This window comes from Antechinus flavipes, chromosome 2, assembly GCF_016432865.1.
Source record: "Antechinus flavipes isolate AdamAnt ecotype Samford, QLD, Australia chromosome 2, AdamAnt_v2, whole genome shotgun sequence".
NCBI classification, from domain to species: domain Eukaryota; kingdom Metazoa; phylum Chordata; class Mammalia; order Dasyuromorphia; family Dasyuridae; genus Antechinus; species Antechinus flavipes.
In genome coordinates, this window is record NC_067399.1 from 135487488 (window position 1) to 135513716 (window position 26229).

General features: G+C 39.6%; 1 protein-coding gene and 1 long non-coding RNA gene across 9 annotated transcripts in view; one reads left to right on the top strand and one right to left on the bottom strand.

Moving 5' to 3' along the window:
• ANK1 (ankyrin 1) overlaps window positions 1-26229 on the bottom strand; it is a 190909-nt gene that overhangs the window by 144967 nt on the left and 19713 nt on the right. The gene's annotated exons all lie outside the window — the stretch shown is intronic.
• Window positions 1931-26229, top strand: part of LOC127548267 (uncharacterized) — a 36881-nt gene continuing 12582 nt past the window's right edge. Inside the window, exon 1 of one of the 2 annotated variants that reach the window (XR_007950341.1) lies at window positions 1931-2672. This is a non-coding gene — a long non-coding RNA (uncharacterized LOC127548267). Of the gene's footprint in view, window positions 2673-12117; window positions 12703-26229 lie in introns of those variants that run through there. The other variant, XR_007950342.1, reaches the window with a different exon arrangement.

The following is a 26229-nucleotide window of genomic DNA, read 5'->3' on the forward strand; positions in this document are numbered from 1 at the left end:
CTAGTTTCGGAAAACCACTTCTAACTTTCCTAGCAAAAAAGCGCTAACCACATCTCCATGCCTTTGCAGATACAATTCCTATTCGCTTTTAGATTAAGTTGGGTCATTTTGTCTATCTTGCACCACCTCCCAATCGTCTAGAATGACTAATTCACACAGCTAATTCTAGGGGACCAATTCTAACCTCTATACAAAAATCCATAAACAATAGTCCAGCACACGTGCTCTCTGCTCCCCTTCCCTCAGTTCCTGAGCAAAAGAGGATCCTCTGCTACTGTGAGGTGTTCAATAATAATGATAATAATATCTTTCAAATTTGTTCTAGGAAGTTTTACTACCAAATGAAGCTTTATACATTATCATAAGAGATTGTAATCATATCCCTCCCACTGAAAACATGAAATCAGAAAATCAAAAGAATCAGTGAGTAATTAAAACTGGCACTGGCCAGAGAACCAGGATTCCTGGATTCTTTTTAATCATCAACATAGTCGTGTTGCATTGGGAAAAATCATGTCATAATGAATAGAGTGCTGGAGGTGTCAAGAAGACCCAAGTTCAAATTCTTCCGGAGAAACTTAGTAGCTGTGTGACCCTGAACAAATATCTGAGCCTTAGTCCCTCATCTGAAGGATGATAGGATGATACTCAATGGCCTCTGTTGTCTCTTCCAGTTCTAACTGTAGAAACCTTCTATCTTGTTCCTTCTGCATTCATCAGCTATTAAAGGAGCCCCTTGCTAATTAAGCCTTGAGTCTTCTGCCTCAATCATTTTAACGTCCCAGTATACAAAGATGTTTATTTATAACTAGGTTGGGCTTGTTTTATTTTTTAATTTATATGACACATGATTTTGTTGATTTAGGGAACTCCCAATAAGGAAATTAACCACACCATTTCAGATTGGCAGATCATATTAGGACTTATAGTCTTAAAGACTTAATTAGAAGCATTGAAAGGTTAGGTGACCCACTGCCAGGAGGTATTCAAGATAAAATCGAATCCAAGTCTAACTGTTTATAAGGCTGGCTTGTGATATATCTATTACCTTTCACTAGAATGAATATTTATAAAATACTATGGGGATATAAGATGTTTTAGACTGGAATAATGATCCTGCAAGATACTGTAATATCCTGGGAATGGTAAGCCACAGCCCCAGTGAAGTTTTTTCCTCATTGAAATCCATTCAGTGAGAACATTCTCATCTTGTGGGGGAGGAAATCAGTTGGCATCTAAAGGGGCACTTTCTGATGGAGTAAGGCTCTCAATGAACTTCAGAAAACAAACCACAAGCCTACAACAGCTACTTTGGACCTAGCAAATTGGGGGGAAGGGACTGTTGTCCTGCTTTGGTGAAGGAAAAAAAAAAAAGCAATGTAATGCCTACCTTAATTTTCCCTGCCAGGTTTGTGAGACTGAGGTGAAGGATGCAGCCAATGACAGAAGAGAAATCTGGATGGGGCAACAGGGATTTCAGTTTGTTTGCTATGCAAAGAACCTGATGGGGCAGAACTGTTCATTCCAAATTGCTTCCTCAAAAGGACATATCTTGCCCCTTCCCCTTAAAAGGAGGAGGGAAGAACAGCGTGAAAGCTACAGGTTTTTAAGCCGGATCTTTGAGCATTCACAGCAAGCTAAATTAGGGGACCATTTTCAGCTGCAGCCTCCTAAGTCCGGAGGAATTTTCCTCTGGATTCTGCTGGAAGCCTCCCTGTGTGTCTCAGTATGAGGCAGCAAAAGTACACAGCAGCAGTTCGGCTACGCCGGAAAGGGATTTCAATCTCTGCACCAAAAGCCCTGCCACGGAAAGCCCCTTGGAAGTTAATTAAGCCCCTTTTCTCCTCACCTCCCCCCTCCCCTTCTCACTTTCCCCCTCTCCCCCCCTCCATTCTCTTCTCCTACCCCCTCCAGCAGTCAGCTTCCCGGTCCATTTAGTTACAGCAACCCTTACACAGATTAAAATGATAGCAACACATGGGCTCCAATAGCAAAGCGGCTCGCATGCAGCTGGCCGGCTTCCCGGAGCCCAGGGAACAGGCGAGGCAGACCCAAGTCCCTTCGTAATTAAAAACAGAAAAGCAACAAGAAGCTTTCTTTCATTAGAGCCGAACAAGCAGGTTGTATACTCACAGCAGGGTCTGGATCGGACCTGCCCTGTCTCGCTGCCATAGTCCAGCACTTGAGCTGAAATCCGAGCCCTGTCTCCCTTCTCTGGCTCCCCCCCACCCCACCCCCCCAACCTTACTTATCTATTGCCCCAGCTTTGCCAGAGCCTGTAAGTTACATCTCGAGAGCCAGTAAGTTACATGGCATTCTAGCTAAAAATACAGGCTTCTTCCTCCCGGCTCCAGTGCACCACAGAGACCCTGCGCTGGCCAGCTACTAATGGAATTTCTTCATTTTCTCTCCATTATTATGTCAGACGGGATAGTTAATACGGAGCCGTCTCCGGAGGGAAGCAGACTGCTGCCAAGAGAAGGGGGTGGGTCAGAGCTGCAGGTGCTGTCCTGAAAATGGGAGAGAGGAAAAGTCCGGCAGATGCATAAAGAAATCATATACGTCCAATGGAGAAGTCGAGTCCCGAGCTGCATGGCTTTCCTGCATGTCTCCTTCCTACACACCCTAAATGACAGAATCAAGGGGCCCTGGAGTCTGCAAAGATGCCCAGGGTGAGCTCAGCAAACTCTATTTATGCCCCATAACCAATTTGCATGTTTCAAGTGCTTACATCCTGTCCTAAGATACCAGCTAATCAGCCTATGCCAGCCTGCTCCAGAGCTAAGCCACGGAATGAAGCTGATGGCCAGGAAAAATCTGTTATTGCGGTCTCTCTCTCAAGCCGGCAGGCAATCTTCCTCCCCTCTCTCTGCTCCTGCACATCTCTCCCTCCCTAACCCCTTCCTCTCCCCCCTACCCCTTCTCTCTTCCTAGAGTTTCTACAGCACTGTGTTTATGGGATTGTCAATACACGCACTTGGTGCAGTAATAGCTATTATTTTCTTCTTTGCCTCAAGAGGTCACTGAAAGGAGCCAAGGTGGAAATACACCTAGCTCATTCATAGAGCCAAGGGCACTCAGCAAAGTATTCTGGATGACACCAGGAGTTGATAAAGACAGGGCTCAGGAATTAAAGGCTGAGATATCAGCAGGAAAAGCAGCAGGGAGGTAGGCCATAGTCAACACACAGTAGTTTTATTGATATTAAGATCTTTTTGTACTGTATCTCCTAGGTCTCTGTGTATGATTGTTGTTGTTATAGTTAGTAATCTTTTTTTTCCCACTGCCCCAATCTGCAAGTGTGATGCAAATATTTGGAATTCAATTCCCCCATTTTACCCTCCTAGAGTCCCATAGATTCATGAATGCATAGAAGTTCAGAGCTGGAAAGGACCCCAGAGGCTTTCTAGTTTATTCCTTTCATTTTTACAGATGAAGAAATTAGACCATAGATTCCATGGGGTTTACCTCAGCTGGCACAGTTACTTAGTGTCAGACCTTAATCTTAAACTCAAGTCTCTTGATTATTGGTTTCTATGGGTTAGTGATGAAGATGCTTCCAGAATTTAGAACATGCCTCAGATATGTCCACTGTGAAAAACATGTTCAATGTGAGTGCAGAAATGATCTCGGAGGGGATACAGATCAAGGTTGGGGAGGGAAGGCAGCAAGAAAAATTCTGGCTCGTATTTAAGTAGCATTTTACAGTTTTAGAAACATTTCCCACACGACTCAGATGGGGAAGGTAGCATTTTTATTTTACAAAAACTAAAGTTCATCACATGATTTGGGAAGTGGGTAAAAACGTTAAAAATTATCTAGTCCTGGAGTTGTCATCCTTTTTTGTGTTATGGATTTCTTTGGCAACCTGATGAAGCCTCTGGATATTATTATTATCTGGATAAATATAAACAAAAAATAATATCTGGAATAAAATAAAATGCATATATAATTACAAAGGAAACCAAATGGTAGTAGGATATAGTTATTAATTTTTTTCAAGTAAGGTTACAGGTCCTAGGTTAAGAACCCTGATCTAGTGAAGTCCATTTTATAGTTGAGAAAACTAAAAGAACAAAGGGCAAAGTAATGCTCAAGGTAATGCAAGCAGTAATTAGCAAGACATTTAGCATTAGACATCCTAAGATGTCTTCTGATATCTTGTTCAGTGTTGTTTCCATAATCACATGATGCCTTTCAAGGATAATGTGATATGCTGGAGCATAGAGCTTCAAATTAAGTCAGGTCAGCTCTCAGGTGAAGACTATGATGAAGTTTGATAAATCTCAGATACATGCAAATCCTTTCCTCTACCACTCCTAAACCCATGTTCTATCCCTGGAGGATGTTCCTTTGGGTGGCACTCCACAAAGCAGGTTGGACAAATTCTTATGATGCTCAGTTTTTAAGTGTGGTGGGTCATTGCTATTTCCCCTCTTCCCAGGAAAAAAGTAAACAATGGTAGTTTTCTTTCTTTTTTTTTTTTTGTAATGATAGTTTTCTTAAAGAACTCAGCACCAATGTCTGATTGTCTTCTGAAAAACCCCAGGTAGACTTATCTTGATGCTGTTGAAATTGCTCCCAATTTTGGAGAGAGGTGTATTTATCCAGGGAACTTGTATCATACTAATAAAAACATATATTTAGAATCTTCTAGCATTATACAAAGTAAATTTGCACTGCCTACTTTTCATGGTAGATTTAATACCCCCATTTTATAGAGCGACTGAGGCCCGAAGAAGTTAAGTATCTTGCCCAAAGTATCACACAAGTATGATCATACAGATATCAGGGGGCAGAGCTGGATATGAATACAGGATCTGTGATTCTAAGCTTAGCACCCTGCACTGCAGCATGCAAACCATGGATCCTTAAAAAAACATCATGCTACAATGGAAAAAAATGAATTAGAACTCAACCCTAGATTTCTTGTCTCTAGCTCTAGTGTTTTGTTTTGTTTTTTGTTTTTCTATTCTGCAGTCCTGCTTCCATTGATGAATTACAATAACTAAAGCAAAACAAATCCTGTATATCTCAACTGTATATCTCAGGCAATCGAGACTGGGCTAAGGAGTCCCAAAGATGATTTCTCAATCAGCAAGTTACTATTCCAGACTCTAACTGGGTTCACTTTAATGTTAAATGAGAGCAAAATGGCGCAGTTAAGATATGGATTGTGCATAGGGAAAAAAAGAGCAAGTCACAGTGGATTTGAAACTGAAGCTGAATCTACAATATAGTGGCAGCTAGATTGGTTGCAGTGGACAGAACACTGGGACTGGAATCATGAAATTGTTGTTTACTCATTTTTTCATTCATATCTGACCCTTCACGAGCCTTTTTGAAGTTTTCTGGACAAAGATACTGGAGAGATTTGCCATTCCTTCTCTAGCTCATTTTACAAATGAGGAAACTGAGGCAAAAAAGGGGTAACTGACTTGCTGGTAACTTGACTAATTATCTGAGGCTGAATTTAAATGGAAAACTTCCTGACTTCAGGCTTAGTGCTGTATTTACTGCACCATTCCAATGAGGAAGATCTGAGTTGAAATCTCATTCACTGTGTAATCCTGGGAAATCACTTGAACTCTGTCTGGTTCAGTTTCCTCAACTATAAAATGGGTTTAATAATAGCACCTATCTCCCACAGTTGTTATTAGAACCGAATGAGATAATATTTATAAAGTATTTAGCATAGTGTCTGATACATGTATTCTGTATTCCTCTCCCCACAGTGGTGAAGTATAAAGGACACAGGCTTGAAATCAGGGGCTTTAGGTTCCATTCCTGTCTGATTTTCTAGCTTTGCCTAGCACATAGTAAGAATTTAATAAATGCTTGTTAATTGATTGGCTATATGATCCAGGGCAAGACATTTTTCCTCTGGGACACTCAGTTTTCTCATCTGTAAAACAGGTGATCCCTCTTGTATCAAACACCTCACAGACTGTTACCGGTCCTTCCTATCAGTAGTGACCACTTGGTTTCTGTTCTTTCACATTCTGTCCCACTTTAGGCTTATTCATGCTTAGGGCTTATCTTCCCTATTCAGTCTTAAGGACCACATCTAAAGCTTCTAGGTTCTGCCCTGGTTCCTGACTTAACAATGCTGGGCCACTGGCAGTAATCAATTAATTGACATATTAAGAACAAAGTCCCAGAATCTCAAACTTAGAAGGGACCTCCTAAGTAAACTAACTGGATCCAGGTTTGAAGAAGAATCTAGCCTTAATTTGAAGGCTATAATGAAAGAGAGCCAAAGGTATGTTGGAGTCAGCTCAAGCTGGCTTTTGAGAGCCGATTATTAAATGCATATAGACTTCACATCTCAGAAACAGCAAATGCTATAAATTAGAGCTTGACTTAGTTTTGTTGATTATCTAGATTTAATAAAATAAAAGAGAAAGTGCTTATATTGGAGATTAAACTTGGAAATATATAAAATATACTTTCTTTCCTCTTCCTTCCTTCTCCCCCTCTCCCAGCTGATTGTTAAATATCTATCCACACGCCAATGGGGGAAATCATTACTTTAGGAGGCTCTTGAGATTTGTAAGGCAAATTTTATTTTTTTTTTGTTTCTATTCCTACCTAAAGTTTAAATTTACTTCTCTGGAACTTCAATCTTTCTAGCTCTGCTCTCCTTCCTTACCTCTCTACCTATTAACTTTCCTGATTCCCATCAAAACTCAACTTATAACACTATCTTCTGCAGGAGACCTTTTCCAGTTCCCCCATCTGTTGGTACCTTCTCTCTGAGCCTGCTTTCCACTTGGTCTCTGATATATTCCCTGGTATTTACCTCTTGTCTCCTTCATTAGAATGTAAGTTCTCTGAAAGCAGCAACTGTTTTTGCTTTTCTTTGCAGCTTCAGCATTTAAAAGAGTGCCTGGCATCCAGTAGGTGCCAAATAAATGCTTGTTGGCTGGCTGACTAATCTATCTTCCATATGATGGCCCTTCTAAATACTCTGAGAAAACTAGGAGAGATCTTCCCTGAGTTTTCTCTTCTCCAGGATAAATGGTCCCAAGCTTTTCCCCCCATATTTGCCCCTGGTTTGGGGGATTATGGGAGTCTTCTCTTCGCTTTACAACTCTCCCTCCTGGGGCTATGTCTGAGTGCAGAGGAGATGATGAGGCCCTTGGAATAGCTGCCAGGTCTGCTCCTGCCTGCTTATCACTCCCTCTCATGCTCACATATCTGTAACATGCCTGTATCAGGCCCCTCCTCATACAGAAGATAGTCTTCAGTTGTTCTCCATATCCAGCAAAGGCAGGGCATGAAGATAATGGGGTTATTTTGCAATACAAAGTCTCTAGATGAGACAGAAGGAAGAATTCCTTGAATCTTTATTGGAGAATTTTAGGAATCACGAGACAAGGAGAAGGAAGGAGAAAGAGATACAGAGACAGACATAAACAGAGAGAGAGAAATGGACAGAGATTGTGAAGGGATATTAAGGGATCTCCTGAATTTGTCTTTTTGAGTTGTCATATTTTTCAGAAAAAGGGAAAGACAGAAACAGGGTGAGACAGACAAAGAGATAGAGATAGAAAAGGTGAGGGATTGGGAGGGAGACAAGGCAGACAGACAGACAAGAGAGACAGAGAGACAGACAGAGACAGAAACAGAAAAATAGAGACAGAGAGAAGAGGGAGAGAAAAAAGACAAAGACAGAAACAGAAAGAGAGAGACATACAGACAGACAGAGTATATGTGTCTACTGGAGGTCCCTTTGAGGCCTCTGATTTCAGAAGTGGGAAATATTAGTAATTCTTTTAATGATTTATTCCCACCACACTCTCAACCACAAAGGTATTCCCTTTTTGTGGCCTACACAAAAGAGCACAGAATTTGCAATGAGATGACTTGAGTCTAAGTGTCAGATCCAGAACTTAAAAGCTGTGTGGCTGTGGGAAAAATTGTTGAACTTCTCTGAGATTTCATTTCCTCATCTGAAGAGTGGAGATAATAATACCTATGCTACCTAAATCACAGGATTGTGGGAGGAAAGTGCTCCGTAAGCCACAAGTGTTACATAAATATGAACTGTTATTATTCTGTCATCTACTTTAAATCCTCTTTTCTGACTTCTCCAAATCATCTTCATGCACGTCTAACCAGACCTTCCCTAGAAAGCTTCCGAGAAACTGGGGTTGAAGGAGGCAAAGTTCTATTAGACTCCCACTGAAGATGAGACCACTTGCACATGTTGTGTGTAACCAGGTAGTTTTTCAAATGATATTTGCTAAGAATTTAAAACCATATTCAGAACCTCAGAGCTGGCAGGCACCTTGAAATGTGATCCCAATCTGGAATTTCATCAGGGTAGGGAATTTCCAATGAGGAAACCCTCTCATGATATCTACATATAATTTGTAATATATGTCTAAATTATTCACTCATTTTTAGTGGTGGTTGGCTCTTCATGATCTCATTTTTAGTTTTCTTGACAAATATACTAGTTTGTCATTTCCTTCTCCTTCCTTCTCCATTCATTTTACAGATGAGTAAACTGCGGCAAACTGGGTTAAATGAATGACCAGGGTCACACAGCTGTGTGTCCAAGGCTAAATTTGAACTCAAGAAAAAGGAGTCTTTCTGACTCCAGGCCTAGATCTCTATCCACTGCACCATCTAGTTGCCCCCCAATATCAACATCTATATCTATCTGTATATCTGGAGAAGGAAATGGCAAATCACTCTAGTATCTTTGCCAAGAAAACTCCAAAGGGAGTTATGAAAAGCCAGATATGACTGAAAAACTACTGACCAATAATGGTTATCATCTATCCATCTATCCATCCACCCATCTATTATCTGTCATCTATCTATCTATTCATCATCTATCTATCTTTATTCAGATTTTCAAATGTCCTACAATTGTCAACTAGTAGGAGTATTGAGGATTACATGAGTTCCCCAGTATCAAAAGTCAGTGTGTTTATGGGACCATCAATGGAAAGAATCTCAGAGACCCTCTTATTTTGCAGATGAGGAAACGAGGCCCAGGAGAGTTAAATGACTTTCCCATGGTTACAAAGGTAGTAAGCATGTGTGTGTGTGTTTTATTTATTGAGATTTAAATCTATGTCCTTCATATTCTGAAATTGTTTCTCTGTCAACCTCATCATTCTGCTTTCCTTAACTTGAATTATATATCATTCAATGTCAGAATTACAATTTAGATTATTGGAGCTAGACTACATCTTAGAGTATAGACTGTCAAAACCAGAATGGATCTCAGAACATAGAGTGTCAGAGCTGGCATAGAAACAGAATATGGAAGGTCAGAACTGAAAGGGAACTAACCCTCAGGGATAATCTTCCATTTCAACAAACGTTTATTAAGTTCTTATTACTATATACAGAAAGCACTGTGCTTGGGGAGTACATAAGTACTGGGGAGAAATGATCCTGGCATCCTCATGAAGCTCACAAGCCTGAAATAGGATTTCTGTCTCTTTTTGTCTCTGTGTCTGTCTGTCTGTCTCTCTCTTCTCCTCCCTCCCCCCCCCCGCCCCATATCTCAGTCTCTATCTCTTTGTCTGTCTCTCCATGTGTATCTCTGTGTGTTTCTCTCTCTCTCCCTCTCTGTGTCTGTCTGTCTGTCTCTCTTTCTCTCTCTGTCTCTGTCTTTCTCACTGTATCTCTCTTTCTTCCCCTCTACCCTCCCTTCCCTCTCTGGCTCCTCTCTCACTCTTGCTCTCTGTCTCTTCCTCTGCTTCTGTCTCCCTCTGTCTCTCTTTTTCTCTTTGTCTCTGTCTGTCTCTGTCTCTCTCTTTCTTTCTGTCTCTCTCTCTCTCTCCCTCTATCCTTCCTCCCCTTTCTGTCTTCTCTCTCCCTTTTCTCTATCTCTTACTCTTTTTCTCTGTTTCTGCATCTCTTTCTCTGTCTGTCTCTGTCTCTCTCTTTTTCTCTATCGCTCTCGTTCTCTCCTCTATCCTTCCTCCCCTTTCTGTCTTCTCTCTCCCTTTTCTCTGTCTCTTACTCTTTTTCTCTGTTTCTGCATCTCTTTCTCTGTCTGTCTCTGTCTCTCTGTCATTCTTTCTCACACACACACACATTCACATATGCATTCTGATTAGAAAGATAAACTATATGTGCTATGGCACCCAGGATCTAGTCCAATCCCCTCATCTTAGAAAGAAGGAAACTGGGGGATTCTAGCAAAAGTCTCTGCAGTTTTTTTTTTTTTTTAATGTTCGAGTAAGGACAACAAAGCACTGGGGGCCTATGCCATGTGGTTTGTCCTTTCAAATAAATTAGGTTTTGTCAGATTTTTTTCCCTATGGGAGGAGAAATATATACTTTGTGATACTTTAAACCCTGGGCTCATTTCTATTTTTGTGACGTATTTCTGCACAGATAAAGAATAAGATCAGGATCTAAGAAAAAATTCATAGGAAGTAGCTTGAGATGAAGCTCATAGTGGCTCTTCTTCATTTTTTTCCTGAAATGTCAAGAACTCTCTGTCCCCCCACCCCCACCACCTGCTAGCCCAGAGTAACTGACAAACATTGCTCTTGACCTGGCCAAAGACTATTGTTCCCAGGCCGCCTCCCACAAACTGTGGGTATGGACCACAGAATTATAAAAGATGATGCTGGAAAGAGCTTTAGAGACTATCCAGTCCAATTTTCTTGAAGACAAATGAAGAAACTGAAATGAAATAATTATAACTAGCATTCATATCAAACTTTAAGATTTGCAAAATGCTTTAATATATATTCTCATTTTATCTTCACAGCCACCCTGGTAGGTGCTATTATGATCCCTGCTTTACAAGTGGGGAAACTGCTGGATTTGAACTCAAGTCCCCTATATCACCTGACTCCCTCAGAGTTAAACCTCGAACCTGAATTTCCTTGCCTCTTGTCCAACCTTCTTTCCATATGTCACATTACTCCGCATTCTATAACACTCATTTAAGTTCATTTTTTTGGAAGACCTGGCAAGAGCTTCATTCTGTTGTCAGCTGTTCTTTCAGGTATGTGTCTTGCTCACTGTTTCAAAACTTGAATCTCATCTCTTCCAGGAAGCCTTCCCTGATTAACCCAGACCTCAGTGATGTCACCCTCTTCTGAACTCTGTAGTATTTTACTGTTCGGGGTCAGAAGTGGCTCTTAAAATATAGAATCTCAGATCTAGAAGTGATATTGGAGGCCTCAACAGGAATATCCTCCGTAACTGCTTCTCAAAATTTTTGGTCTTTGGGCCCATTTCTACTCTTAAAAATTAATATGGACCATAAAGAGCTTTTATGGGTTATATTTATTGATATTTTTCCACATAAGAAATTAAAACATATTAGAATGCATATAGTTTTGATATCAACAATTCCCCCAAAAGGAGGTCCTGAATCCCACTTTAAGAATTGCTTTGTTTCATGGCATTTCTTGCCAAGTGGACACCAAGCCTCTACTAACAATCTCTGATTAGATAAGAGAGCACTCACCCCTCAAAGCAGCCTGTTCCATAGAGAGAGAGTCTAAAATGAGAAGGTTTGCACAAAGGCCTGGGGGCTGAATCTTAGCTTTGCTGCACTCCCTGGTATCGTTCAAGCAACTAGTCTGGTGCCCAATGGGGCAATATCTGAACCTGTGAGAATACCACTTTTCTTCTAGGCTCCCAGGTTCACAACCTCAATGTCATCTTCATTTCTCTCCTTCCCTCTTCCTCTCCCTCCCTCTCCTTCTCCCTCTCCTCCTCTCTGTTTCTCTCCCCCTTTTCTCACATCTCTGTGTCTCTCTCTGTCTCTCTTTCATTCTTTCTTTCTTCTTTTTCTCTCACTATCTCTCCCTGTGTGTCTGTCTTTCTGTTTCTCTGTGTCTCTCTTTCTGTCTCTGCCCCTCTGTGTATATGTGTCTTTCTCCACTTCCTTTCTGTCTTTGTCTTTCTGTCTCTGTGTCTGTCTTTCTCTAACTTTCTCTTATTCTTTCTCCTCCTTCTTTCTCTCACTATCTCTGTCTCTGTTTCTCTGTCTCTCTGTCTCTCTGTCTCTGTCTCTCTCTCTCTCTCTCTCTCTCTCTCTCTATATATATATATATATATATATATATATGTGTGTGTGTGTGTGTGTGTATGTGTGTATATATATGTATATATACATATATATATATACATATATATATATATAAAACCAATTGACAAATCTTGCAATTGCTTTAACTATAACATGCCTTGCATACATCCTCTCTCTCTATTCTTTTAGCCTTCATTCTAGCGGAGACCCTCATGGTCTCTCATTGGGACCACAGCAATCACCTTCTAATTGGTTTCCAAGTTCCAGTCTCTCTCACTCCAATACATCCTCCATTCAGCCATCAAAATAATTTTCCTAAAGTGTCAGATTGGTTATGTCACCCCCGCCCTGTAAACTTCTCTATTTTCTCTAGGATATAATATAAAGTCTTTTTTGTGCTATGTCACTTTGGGTAAGTTACTTCCTTTGTTTCAATTTCCTCATCTGAAAAATAGGGGATAATAATATTTATGTATTTAAAATGAGATAATATTTGTAAAGAGTTTTGTAAACCTTAAAGGACTATGTACATGTTAGCTATTATTATTGTCATTTTTTTATTTCTATTACTTCACTTTTCAGGGCTTGGTATCCTCCATCTGGAATAATAATAATAATAACTGACCTTTATATGGCATTTGCATTATCTCATTTGTACTTCAGGACAACCCTATGAGGTACGTACTATGTGTTTTATTCTTCCCAGCTTTTGCAGATGATTTGATCTAAATCCTGTTTCTGAGGACCAGTAAAGTTAGTGGGTTTCTCAAAGACCAACAGAAACAGGATTCAAATCAAATCTTCCTGACTCCAGGTCCAGCACTCAATCTCTTTTATCATAGTGCCTAGGAAGCTGGACCAGATGACAAGGTCAAGAGCTGTCAAGGACCCCTGAGGACATCTAGTCTAGCTCTCTAATTTTACAGATGAAGAAACTGAGGCTTGGTAAAGGCCCAAAGTGATAAATTACAAGATTGCTATGTGAATCAAGGTCCTCTTTATCCAGCATTCTTGTCATCGTTCCCATGCTGCCTCATCTTTAAGATTCCTTCCAGTTAGAAATGCTTTGAATTAAGACCGTCGCTCCCCTCCCCAAATCTCTGATGTAATAACGAAATCATGTGGGACAACAGTACACTATTCTCAATTTCAGTTTTCTCCGCAGTGAGCCTGGTTAGAGGCAGACTTCTGGAAAACAATTCCCCAGCCAATTTTGGAGAAAATGCCGAGCTGTGTGTATGGCTAAAGCCTGTATAACTTACAGATCTCTGCTTTTGACTTCTCCCCAGCAGTTTTCTCCCCAAGAGTGTTATGACCTTAGCCCACTGACAGGTGCAGTACATGTCTGTTCTTGACTGTCTCTTATCTCTTCTGCCCCTCACCCACAGGCAGGGGAGGCACCCTAGCTCTCAGAAACCCTGTAGTCTGTCGATAAAGAAAAGTTACCAGTAGCTCCACCCATTACTGAGAAAGCCAGGGGAATTTATCAGTTACCTGGGGCTGGTGGATGGTCTAGGGATTTTATAAACCATGAATAGAGACGGGGATGGGAAAGAAAGAAGTTTTCTTCACTTTTACATCACTGCCCTCCCCATCCTCACCCTCAACTCCATTGCATACTCCCAGCCTCATTATTCAATTCAATTAACTGAGTATTAACTTAACAAAACATAGGATCAAACAGAGCTCTGGTCCCCCAAGACCTTACAATCCTTTTGGAACGTTCTTGGAAGTGAGAAATGAAAAATATAAAAGAGAAAAGTGGATTTTTCTTAGTCCTTCTATCCATAGAGGAGAGTCAGTAGGTAATTAGCCACAGCAAGAGATCCCAAGCCCTGGAGTTTATTTAAGGAGGTGATCTGAGTCGAATATCAGCTCCTCTTCCCACCCCCCACCCCCATGGCCTGGCACTCTTCTTCAATGTGTTCCTTTTAAGAGGGTTGGCAGCCCCAACTATTCTATTTTTAATACCAATGAGAATAATACTCCATGGATCCTATGAGACGGCTAGTGTTGAACTGGAGATCTCTGGGTAGGAAACCACAAGAGAGACTCTAGGATTTTTGCTTCAATGTCACCTAGGGATTTCCCTTATTAGTCCCAGTTATGGACATATACTATTCTTCCAAGGGAAACTAATTAAATATTAACTTATTGGTTTACATTTTTTTCTTTTGGCTCTGACTCAGTGAAATATCTGTTGCTTCTAATGAGTCCTGGGATTGAAAAAGTATTTCTGCTGCTGGGACAGATTTGAAGTTCTCTTCATTAATTTTTCTTCTTCCTTCGTTGGCCCTTTAGTATGTAATTCTTTTCTCTATGAAATTTTAAGTTCCTTGTGGGCAGGGACCAGAACTTAATAAACTTTTTTTTTGGAGGGGAGTATGGAAGAAAAGTGGGGATGTTATTTTTTTTGTCAAAAATGTATCTTAGACATACTTCTTGCTTTCTTTTTTGATATTCAAAGAAAAAATTACTGATATGTATTATAAATGTATGGAATACTTTTATATGTGTAATACTTTTAAAATAAGAGTAGTCTTCTTATAAAATTACCTTGTGTCCATTTGTCTCCTCTAATCAAATTGGATACTCCTTTAGGGCAGAAGCTTTTCTTTGCTTTCCTAGTGCCTACCAGAATGCCTGCCACCAGGGGGCTTAATAAATATGTGCTGATTGAGCAATTGATTATTGCGCACATATTTTACTTTATTGAAAAAATCAATGGAATAAGGGGCATTTGGAATACCTTTAAGTGAACTGATTAATATTTTCACTTTCATTAAGATGTTTTTGAAAAAGAAAATGTGTACATAGTTTCACCTTCTAGTAGAGTCCCTAATTGGTCAGCTATAATTTGCCCTTTGATCTAAAGTTCTCATCTGCTCTATTTCCAATCTTGCTCCTATGTTATACAACTCTCTCCCAAAATTCACAGCTGAAATAGAGTACTTTCAGCAGTTATACCATTGTATCCTACTCAGCAGCATTCTCACTCATTGCCCCCTTTCTTTCCTTCTATTTTTAGTAATCCTTAGACCCCAGGTTAGCCTATAGTAGCAACTCCCTGTTAGGTAAAGGTAGATTTTAAAAATGATTTTTCTTCAGATAAAATTAGCAATTCTGATCACAAAATATTAACCCCCAGATCTTGGAACACAAAGATGGAAAAGTACACAATCCCATCTCTTAAGGAGTTCACAATCCAGTAGAGGGATGGGATGGATACATATTGATAATAAAATTCTTCAATCATTCAAAGATCTGTGATTATACATAAGGAGCAAACAAATGGACCAGTGAACTGGACCTGGAGTCAGGGAGACCTGAATTCAGATTTGGCCACAGACACTTAATTGCTGTGGAATACTGGGAAAATCACTTAAACTCTGTCTCAGTTTCCTCAATTGTAAAATGGGGTTCATAATGGCACCTGTGCCTCCCAGGGTTGCTGTAAGGATCAAATGAGATAATATTTGTAAAGTGCTTAGCATAGTGCCTGCTACATAATAGGTGCTTAATAAATATTTGTTTTCTTTCCCTTCCTTCCCCTTTCCTCCACTCATACAGGCTGTCATCCTTCTTTGTCTTAGTAGATCAAGTCTAAGAGTTGTTATTGATTTTTAAAAAATCATTTTCCAGAATTGAATTCAAATTCCAGCTTTGCCATAGACTGTCTGTGTGATCTTGGAAAAATCACTTAATAAATCTGGGCCTCCGTTTCTTTAGCTATACAATAAAGAGGTTGGATGAGATAATTTCTAGCATCCCTTTCCATGATCCTATGATCAGATGCATCCTGAAGATAGACTTATTTATATTTAACTAAGCTAAGATATGCATTTTTTCACCTGGTCCATAATGAAAGCTTTCTCAGCTTCTCAGTAGTACCTAGGAGGGTCTGCAAACCTTAGGTAAATGCCTTAGAGGCTTCCCAAAGTATTTGAGGAGGACTTTAGTGGAAAGTTACTATGGCACAAATTAGAAAATGATTAAGAGAGAAGATGATTCATCTTTGCATACCCCTCAGGACCTAACACATTTGTCGAATGTTTGTGAACTGAGTCTCTTTCCTCTTCTCACCCCTGGCTTCAAAGTTCATGCTCTAAGATCTAAGATTTCTCCATGGGAGGACATCTATGATGCTTAAAAAGATGAGAGAATGAAAATAAGGGGGTGAACTCTTTTCCAAGTTCAAAGCTTTCCTAGTGAAAGGAAATATTTATATTAAGACATATTATATTACATTATTATATACATAATATAATATGTATATTATATTATTACATATTAAAAATATAATAATTATATAGTAATAATATACTTATACAGTAAGATATATGATCATTAAATCATTGTGGTGCTCAAATGGGCAAAGAGGCAAAAAAGCTTTTTAGCATTATTATTTTGAAGGAAGGGGCAAAAATAAGAAGAAAAAAAAGTTGCCAAAATTCTAACTTCCTCCTTTCTTAACAAAAAGTTTTAAAATTAGTTGTTTTCTAAAGTTCTCACAGAAAAATTACATAATCAATAAGAATATATTAAGAGCTTACTATTTTCCAGGTAGGCAGCCATGTGGTGTTGTGGATAAAGTTAGGAATCAGGAAGACTCATCTTTCTGAGTTCAAATATGGCCTTAGATATTTACTAGCTGTGTGACCCTGGTCAAATTACTTAACCCTGTTTACCTTAGTTTCCTCATCTATAAAATCTATAAGATTGCAAACTATTCTAATATATTTGCAAAGAAAACTACAAATGGAGTCATGATGAGTCAAACTGAAATGACTGAACAACAATAGATGTTCTAGGGATGATGTTAAGAGCTGGGGATACAAATAAAGGCAAAAATCATGGTGCCTGCCCTCAAGGAGTTTACATTTAATGAGTGAGTCCATATGTAAGTCATTAAGTACAAATAAGCTATGCAGATGAAAGGGAATCTCAGATGTCCCTAGCAGCTGGGAGGACTGGGAAAAGCCCTCTTCAGAGACTGTAAATTGAGTCTTGAGTGAGAAGTGAGGAAAGAGAGAATGTCAAGTATGGGGGAATAGCCCGTACAAATGTTTGAGATGAGAGATTGAGCCTTGTATGTAAAGAATCACTGGCAGACCATTATAGCTGACTTATAGACTAAATAGAGGTAAGGTGAACATATAAAAAGGTAAGAAAGAAGGGGTCAGACTGAAGAGCTTTAAATGCTACACTGAGGACTTATCCATTTGATCCCACAAATAATAGGGAGTTACTGGAGTTTATTGAGCAGAGGAATGACAAGGTAGAAAGAATTTTAAATGATCATACCTAGGTTATATCTGCTTTGGGATCCAGAATATATCAGAGGAGTGCTTTTAACTTGCTAATTTTATCGGAAGAAAATTCACTTTGAAATTTAAAACAACCAGCAAACCACAAACACAATTCTAAATCTCCCCCAAGAGAAAGCATCTATCAACAACTGAGCAACAAATTCTAAATATTTTGAATTTGAATTCCTTTATTCAGTGGGGAAGAACAAAATATAATTTTTAAATGTCACTTATCACTACTTACATCTGGATTGCAACAAAATGGACTTAGGTTGACAGTAAGAAAAAATTATCTGGAAGGAGGTTGGAGTGGGATGAGAGAGGGCATGGATCAGCCTTTGGTGGAGCTTTCTGGGTAAGATGTTCCCCCAATCAGCCCTGTTTGAGGTGGTGGGGAGAAAAAGGGGTAACAGAACCAGCATTTATTAAGCCTCTATTATATCCCTGCTCTGTGTTAAAAACATTACAAAAATTATCTCATGTGATCCTTCCTCACTTTGCCTCGGGAGACAGTTTCTATGAGTTGCTGTGACCAAAAAATTAATCAGGGGGTAGCTAGTCATAAAAAGTCTTCAGAATTTAACTAAGCTTGTTCTCAGAAAATAGCCTCACTGTCCATGATCAGGCCTTTGTCTAAAGAACTGAAGATTTGGAGCTGGAAAGAATCTGAGACCATGGAGTTAATTCCCTTCTTTCTCTTTCACCCTACTCCATTTACAAACGAAGAAACTGGGCAGAAAAGGATTAAATAATTTACCCACAGTCACACACTAGTAAATAAATGGGTGAAGATTGAATTCAAACCTTCCTCACTTTAGGACCTGTCATCTACTCACATCTTCACCAGCTTGCTTTCTCAAAGAGATTCACTCTCTAGGCTTGAGACCTTTGCAGCTTTGTGGGGAAACCCTGACAGCTTGGGATGAGGTCTAGTAGGGAGAGCAATCGTGAAGGGGCTCTCCTGGTACCTAAGCTTCTATGTTACTGGCTTCTTTGTTGACATAAATGAGGACCCTAATGAGGAACCAGAGAAAGAACGTCTTTCAGTAGTAAAGATTAAACACAAAACCCCAAGTCATATTAAGTCTCTCCCAAAGCATCCATCATCAGAAAAAAGACTAATTTAAATACAAAAAGTGAGTTTTAGAGAACTGAAACATTTGTGTCAGCTAAAACGTCCTCAGCTGACTAAAAATTATCCACCCTTCTTTCTAATAAGAGAGGAAAGAGGTCAGTGGGTTGTGTTGAAAACCCTTGAGAGACCTAGATTGTCTCCTTGAGAGTCTTGGTTCTGCATCAGGGTCTTAGTCAAATCTAGAGCCTCGGAGATCTCAACTATAAAAGGAAAGAGGCTGGACTAGGTGATCTCTAAGACCCTTTCAGATGCTGACATTTTATGAAATTGTAGAGAGTTGTTTTTTTTTTTTTTTTGAGCAGTTGCTGGAATAGTCCTAATTTATAGAAGAATCAGAAGTGATTCTGAGATTGTTTTTATCTCTGAGGTTATTATATTTTCCACATAAAGAAGAGACATTTGAGTCAAAAATGACTAGTAGTACAATTGATTTAGTTAAAAAAAAATTTAAAAAAATCTTTGACTTCCGTATGAAAAACACCAGATTATCTGCGCGGGGTGCTGCAGACTGGCTAAGTGATGGAACGGTTCACTCTTCTTCCCCTTCTGTTTCCAAATTCTATGGCTCTTGCTTAGCGCTCCCGGCAGTTCTGGGGACAAACTCTAATCTCATTCCTGCGTCTGTCAGTCTCGACAATCTGCTTTAGAGTGCTCAATTGTAGCTAGAGACCCCAGGCAGATCAAATGCGTTTCTTAACCCCAAAGCCTGGGAAGAAAGAAGCGCCTCAATATTTCATCTCAAGCTGCTGCAGATGCATTCAAAGTGTGCAGATGTGGAGATGGCATTCGGGGCTCATGAATACAAATGAGTTTCTAGGAGGAACGCCCCGGTCATGTATGTCAGGCAGCCATTTAAAATCACCTTCCTGGCCCCCTTCTTCCTCCCCCCTCCCTTCATCCCCTCCATTTTGGGTGCTGCACTGAATGACCTTTCAAGGTCATTGTTTCGGGACCTGTTAGAACGGCTGAAGCCAGAGCTCCAGTTTCATTCTTTTGGGGAAACGCTTAGAAAGAGCCGGACCCAGATGGCTCCATTTCCTTAACGTAGCCCACTGTTTTCAAACGTTCCACAAGTTCTAGCCTGTCGCCTGCTTCCCTAGGACGAGGGATGGGGTAAGCAGGAGAAACTGCAAAAAATCAATCTGGCTCGGCATATGCTAATACTGAAAATATGAAAAATTGCTTGAGTGCTTGCAGTAAGCCGTGAGCCCCGCAGTCGCAGACTTCCGGCTGGATGTCTTGAAGGTCACCTGCCAAGTCGGAGGTTCTCTGCTCACCTCCGCCTTCTAGGAATGACCTTGAGAAGGAAGCCAGCTCATACAGGGCACTTGCCTCCAGCACTTTATGGGCATCACAGGAAGGGTGAAATAGAGGCAGTCTTGGTTTAGATCAGGGGTTGTTAACTTAGAGTCTGTAAGCTTTTAAAAAATACATATATGTGTGTGCACACACACACACATAAACCTATGTAATGTGTATGTATACACTATCACAATGTAATTCATTTTCTTTGTAATCTTGGGCATTTTATGTATTTAAAAATATTACACTGAGAAGTGGTCTAGAGGTTTTACCAGATTATCAAAAAAAAAAAAAGTTTAAGAACTGACAGAAGAAATAGTACAGGAATTAAAGCCAGAGAGCCTGGACTCTACCACTTACAGGGTGATCTGGGATTATAGACATTCACCTCTATGATGAGTCTTAGTCTTCTCATCTATAAAATGGATATAGTTCTCACCACCTGTTTTGCAGTGTTGTTGTGGGGAAATTATTTAAAGTGCTATAGAAATTCAGGTTAGGTTTGTCATTGTTTAATCTTCCTTCTCAAAGAGGACCAAGTTGGATTTATTTAGTATTTGGATATAGAGGCAGTCTGGAAGCCAAAGAGATCTGGATTCAAGTCTTATCTCTGACACATATCAGCTATGTGATTCTGAATAAGTCACTGAACTTTTGATTGCTCCTAACAATTCTCTAAGACAAACTGGTAGAGAAGATGCTGACCTGCTTTGGAAAGTTTTTCTTCACCTGAGAGTTACCTATACCAATGAAATCACAGGTCTGGTCATGATCCTTATATCCCTACCAATGGTTATTTAATTCCAAGTGTTCATAGTACATGCCAAAATGGCCATTAGGTCCTACCAAAGACTTCCCAGAGGAGCTTCTGTTGCTGACCCATGCATCAGGCTCTTTCCTAAGGAGTGACAGATCCTAGCCAGCCCCAGAGGGATGTGAGGGCCAAGAAAAAGCACATAGTTGCTGAACTACCACCTCCAACTGTGAAATTGAAATGCCCCAGGGATGTATGCTTGGCCATGAACTATGGAACATTTTTATCAATGCCTTGGATAAAAGCACAGATGGCATGCTTATCAAATTTGCAAATGATACCAAACTGGGAGGAATAGCTCACACATGTGATAGAGTCAGGATCTAGAAAGATCTTGACAGGAAAGAATGTTGGGTCAAATCTAATAAGATGATCACATGAGATACTCGATGAAAAGCAATTAGCACTGTGTCTGACACACACTATGGTGTTATGTAAAAGTTAGCTATAAATATTATTGTTATTATTACTATGAGATTAATGGGGGTAAATGTTAAGTCTCATTCGTGGATTTTTAAAAAGTCAACTTCACAAATTCAAAATATGGGAGTTATGACTTCTGCTTTCTATTTCTTCTTCTCTTTTCTTTAGCACCAAAACAATGAAAACTGGATACAGCAATTTGTTTAGAAAAGATACGAGGATTTTGGTGGAGGAAGTGCTAAGAGTTAACTGAGCTGACCCCAATGTAATCTGAAGACCATATTAAAAAAGGCCTTGTTCAAATTTGGGATTTGAGAGCCCTGCCACCCTCTGCCCTGGTCAGATCCACCTCTGAAGTGCTGGGCCACTTTAGGGCTCTAGATTTTAGGAAGGACATTAAGGACAGCTTATTAACTGGAAAGTATCCAAAGAAACTGTGGGATGTTGAAGGGACTAGAAATCCTTCCATGTGAGGATGGCTAAAAAAACTGAAGGTGTTCAATTTGAAGAAAGACTCAGGGGAATGTGACTGCTATCTTCAGGTACCTGGAGGCCTGTCCTATGAAAGAAGGATTAGACTTATTTGAGCCCAGAGGGAAGAAATAGAAACAGTGGGTGGAAGGAGCAGAGAGGTGGATTTAGACTTGATGGAAGAAAAATTTCCTAAGAACCAGAGCTAGTAACCTCCTTAATCAACGGCCAGATAGTCTCCTCTCTAGCTCACATAATTTTAAGACTCATATTTTAAAGCTGAAAGGGATCTTTGATGACATTTTATTCAAACTCCTTATTTTACAGATAGAAAACTCAGGTTCCCAAAGGTTAAGCAACTTGTTCAACATCTCATAGCTAGTACTTGCCCTCCATACTTATAGCATCTGTATCTTATATGTACATGATTGCTTGCATTTTTTTCTCTTTATTAGATTGAGTTACATTTTTTTTGCCTTTCTTTGTATTGTCAATATGTCTTAGCACTTATTGTCTGACACACAGTAAGCACTTAACAAATGTTTGCTGACTGACAGAAGGAGGTTGTAAGTAGTAATTAAGTAAAATCATGATCTAATGAATGGTTGAAAAAAAGGGCAGAACCATGGTTGGGCAGTAGGAGAATGGGGTCACACAAATATGTTTGTAATAAGTCAGATTATACCCTAAGATGGGTTCTATCTTTAATTCTTCTTGACTTATTTGGGGATTTTTTCCTTACTTAATCCTTCTGAGAAGAAGCAGAACAGCCCAGGATAATGCTGAGTCCAGGATGTGCTACCCAGCTCTATACATACTCATAGGAGGGGGCCATCTTATGATGGGGAAAGAAGCCAGAGTATTGGTGGGGTTAAAGGGGGGAGTGCTGGTGAGGCAACTGGGGTTACGTGACTTGCCCAGAGTTACACAGATATAAGTAGTAAAAGTTTGAGGCCAAATTTGAATTAGATCCTCCTGACTTTAGGTGGTACTCTATCTTCTATTCTATCTAGCTGCTCCTCAGGATGTTGGGAGCTTATATTTCTATAACAATTTGAAAGTAAAGTCAATTTCATTCATTTTTATCACCTCAGCAGTTAACAGTGTCTGGCATTAAATAAACACTGTATTTGCCTTAGGTTTTGTTCCTAGGCAAGCTCTTTAACAACTTTGTCTGCCTCAGCTTCCTCAATTGTAAAATGAGAATAATAATAGTACCTAAGGTTATTGTGAAGTTCCTGTTAGATAATATTTGTGAAGTACTTTGCAAACTGAAAAGTGCTATTTAAATGTCATTACTCTTCCTCCTCTTCTTCCTCTTCCTCCTACTATTACAGAACCTGAAAAAATCTTAAAGTGCTATAAGTGAAACCAAAGTTGGCCATTCCAAGACTTTCCAGATAATTTTTAGAGCACCATAGGCCTTCTTTATCAATTCTGTAATTCCTTGACTATATGTAATCTTTTTGAATTAGAGATACTACCTACAAAATCTGCTCTGAAATGTACACAAATCTCTCATTGTTTGCTATAAACCTAAGTTTATAATGGATGGAAGGATAAAAACAGAAGCAAACCAATTTCCCCAAGAGGGAGGTTGAAAATGCTAGGACTCATTCTTGGTCCTAGTCTGTCCTGGTACTTCTTCAGGATGGAGAAAACCATGAGATTCATCATTGGTGGGAATATTGGAAGGACAGTTTTTTCCTTTGCAATTCAAATGTTCTACTGGTCACTCCTAAGTACTATCAAGCCTGGTAGTCTGCATAGGAATCTTCCCCCCACTCCCCACCCCTACCCTCTCACAAGAGGGATATTAAGGGAGTCATTGCCCTTGGGGCTCTCTGCTCTGGAACAAATTGTGCCCCTTGAGGTTAAGGCTACCATGTTCCAAACAGATGTGAGGATCAGGGATGGTACAGCTGGCCTTCTTCAAGATCCTTCTGCTGACTCACAGAGTTTTCTCCCTCTTCCTAGAGCCAAATAACTTGAAAGCAATTAAACCCAATTAGGCCATTGAACAGGCATTTTTCTCTAGATTTTGCCATTCCTCAAGACTTGACAAGAGGATGACATATTTTTTATCTCCATTGTCCTCTTAAGCTCCTATCAACAAGGTACTTAGCAGCCTTCTTTAAACACCACCTTGCCATCTCCTTTCCATTTCCCAGTCTTAATTTCTCTTTAGGACCAAGCAGTTGTCATGTGTAATCTTTCACACAGGACTCATTGTATTATTCTTAATAATTAAATAGGGCCCATTAGCCTTCTATTTAATCCTCTAGTGAATTCTAGCTGGCCTTTCTAGCCAGTTCTTTTTTCATATAATATTTATACCATCCATCTATAATTGCTTTGATAGGAAAAGTCAAAGAATAATCTATGAATCAGGAGCCAAATCCTGCCTATATCTTCCTCCATCCTACATATCTGTAGTGAACCCCATTCCTGTGGAATGAAGCCAAAGGTTCTTCAACAACGGGCCTCCAGCAGTTACAAGGTAGACATTTCAAAAGGGGACTTTGTTTCTGCTGGAAAACCAATCTTCAAATTCTGGTCCTCCTGCAACTTTTCCAAAATTACTTTGTTTCTTTCTCCCCCCCAACACTGAACTTTGAATATATGGTGACAATTGAAAATTTTTATCTGAAAAATGGCTTTGAAACAATTTAATCCAATTCTTTCCTTTTCTAGAGGAGGCACATGAGACTTAAACTGGAAAAGTCACCCTTTATTCTTCTTATTAAGGGTCACCCAAATAGTCATTAGTAAAAATGAGATTAGAACTCAAAGTCCCGTTCTTTCCATTCCATTGTACAAGGTTACATAACTTAAATTGTTCCAGGGAAAAGCTGAAAAGAAGACACATGTCTCTAGCCTTTCCTCTGCTGAAGTCTTTCTGGAGAGATTCTGCATGGTATAGAGGTGACTTTGGGCCTCAAGGACTCTGTGAGTGAAGCAGAAAGCTCCAGCAGGTCTTGCCAAGATGGAAAGGCTTTGGATGGTGGTGGACGATAGCCTGCCGTGTGAGGGTCTGCTGGCTAAACTTAAAGTAGCTCCCACCAAAGAGATGGCCTTCAGCATACATGCAGCACAGACAGGCTGGAAGTCCTGCCATAGATTAGCATTCCCACTGGCTTCTCTCCTTCCTCTTGTCATTCATTCATGAATGCATGCCTTCTACAGAGGGGAGATGTAACACACTGTGGAGGATCCAAAGAAATTTATAACATGTGATCCTTGACCTCAAGACACTCAGAATCCAGCGAAGCAGGCCTAATACTAAAGCATGAACAATAAGATAAATAAATAAAATTTCCATGTCAGAAATACCTGGAATTCACTCATTCCTCACCTCCACATTAAAGATGCCCTTGCTTCCTTCAAGACACAATTATGAAGCTTTTTTTCTGATATTCAAACTGTTTGTATTCACCTTCTATAACTACCTTGTATTTATTTTGCATTCTATTTATCTTTATTTTATATAAACTAAAGAGTGCATGCTGTTTCTACTGATAGAATGTAAGCTATTTGACAATTTCTTGTTCAGACATTGTAAGTCATGTCCAACTCTTCATGATCCTATTTGCGGTTGGGGTTTTTTGTGTTTTTTTTTTTTTTTTTTTGGCAAAGATACTGTAGTCATTTGCTATTTCCTTCTCCAGCTCTCTTTTTGAGAGCAGAGATTGTTAATTCTTGTCTTTGAATCATGGGTACTGGGCACATAGGAGGTGCTTAATACCTGCTTATTAATTGATTAAACAATAAATATGGCACCATCAAGTTGCAGCCGAGTCTGGCTGGTGCTAAGTGCCCCAGGACTTCAAAGGAGAGAAAGTTGCCTACAGGATGGCTGAAGAAGGCTTCACATAGAAGGTGGGGCCAGGGTTGGACCTTGAAAGATTTATAGGTTTTTCAGAGGAAGATTCAAGTTTCAACATTGCTATATTTTCCTTGAAGGTACCTATCTGCATCCTATTTACCTTTTTATCTTCTTCAGTGTATAGTGAGTACATAATGAATGTTTTTGAATAAATAAATGAATCAGTGCAATAATTTTGGAAAACAATTTGGAATTACATAAGAAAGCAACCAACCCATTTACATACTTTGACCTAGAAATCTTACTTCTGGGCCTAGATGCCAAAGATATCAAAAGCAAAAAATTCCAACAAGTACCAAAATCCATAGCAAAACTTTTGGATTTTGGTAGCAAAGAACTGGAAATTAAATGAGCACCCATTCATTGGGGAATAACTGAGTAAAATTAGGAATGTGAATGTAAGAAAATATTACTATTCAGCAAGACCAGAAGACTATAAGGAATCCATAGATGCAAGGGAAGACTTTCATGAACTGAGACACAGTAATAAATACAAATGGAAGAATAATAAATATGGTGACTATAAAGGTATGAATGAAAGGTTCACTAAAAGAGTTTTTGTTTCAATTGCTATCTAGCCTTAATCACTAAATGAGTGCAGCCTCAGTCAAACTGAGACCTGTCGAAGACCTTAGCTTAAAAAGGCCACAGTCTCCCACTGCATCCAGGACCATCTCCAGTCCTGATCCACATCATGATCTATATGTGGCCACTGGACCTAGATGGCTCTGGAGGAGAAAGTGAGGCAGGTGACCTTCCCAGCCTCCCATCCAATTTACCTGCATGTCACAGTATCACCTCCCTGATGTCATGGTCCTTTTCCAGAACAAAGAACAAAGAACATCATTTAATCATTTACTTAAC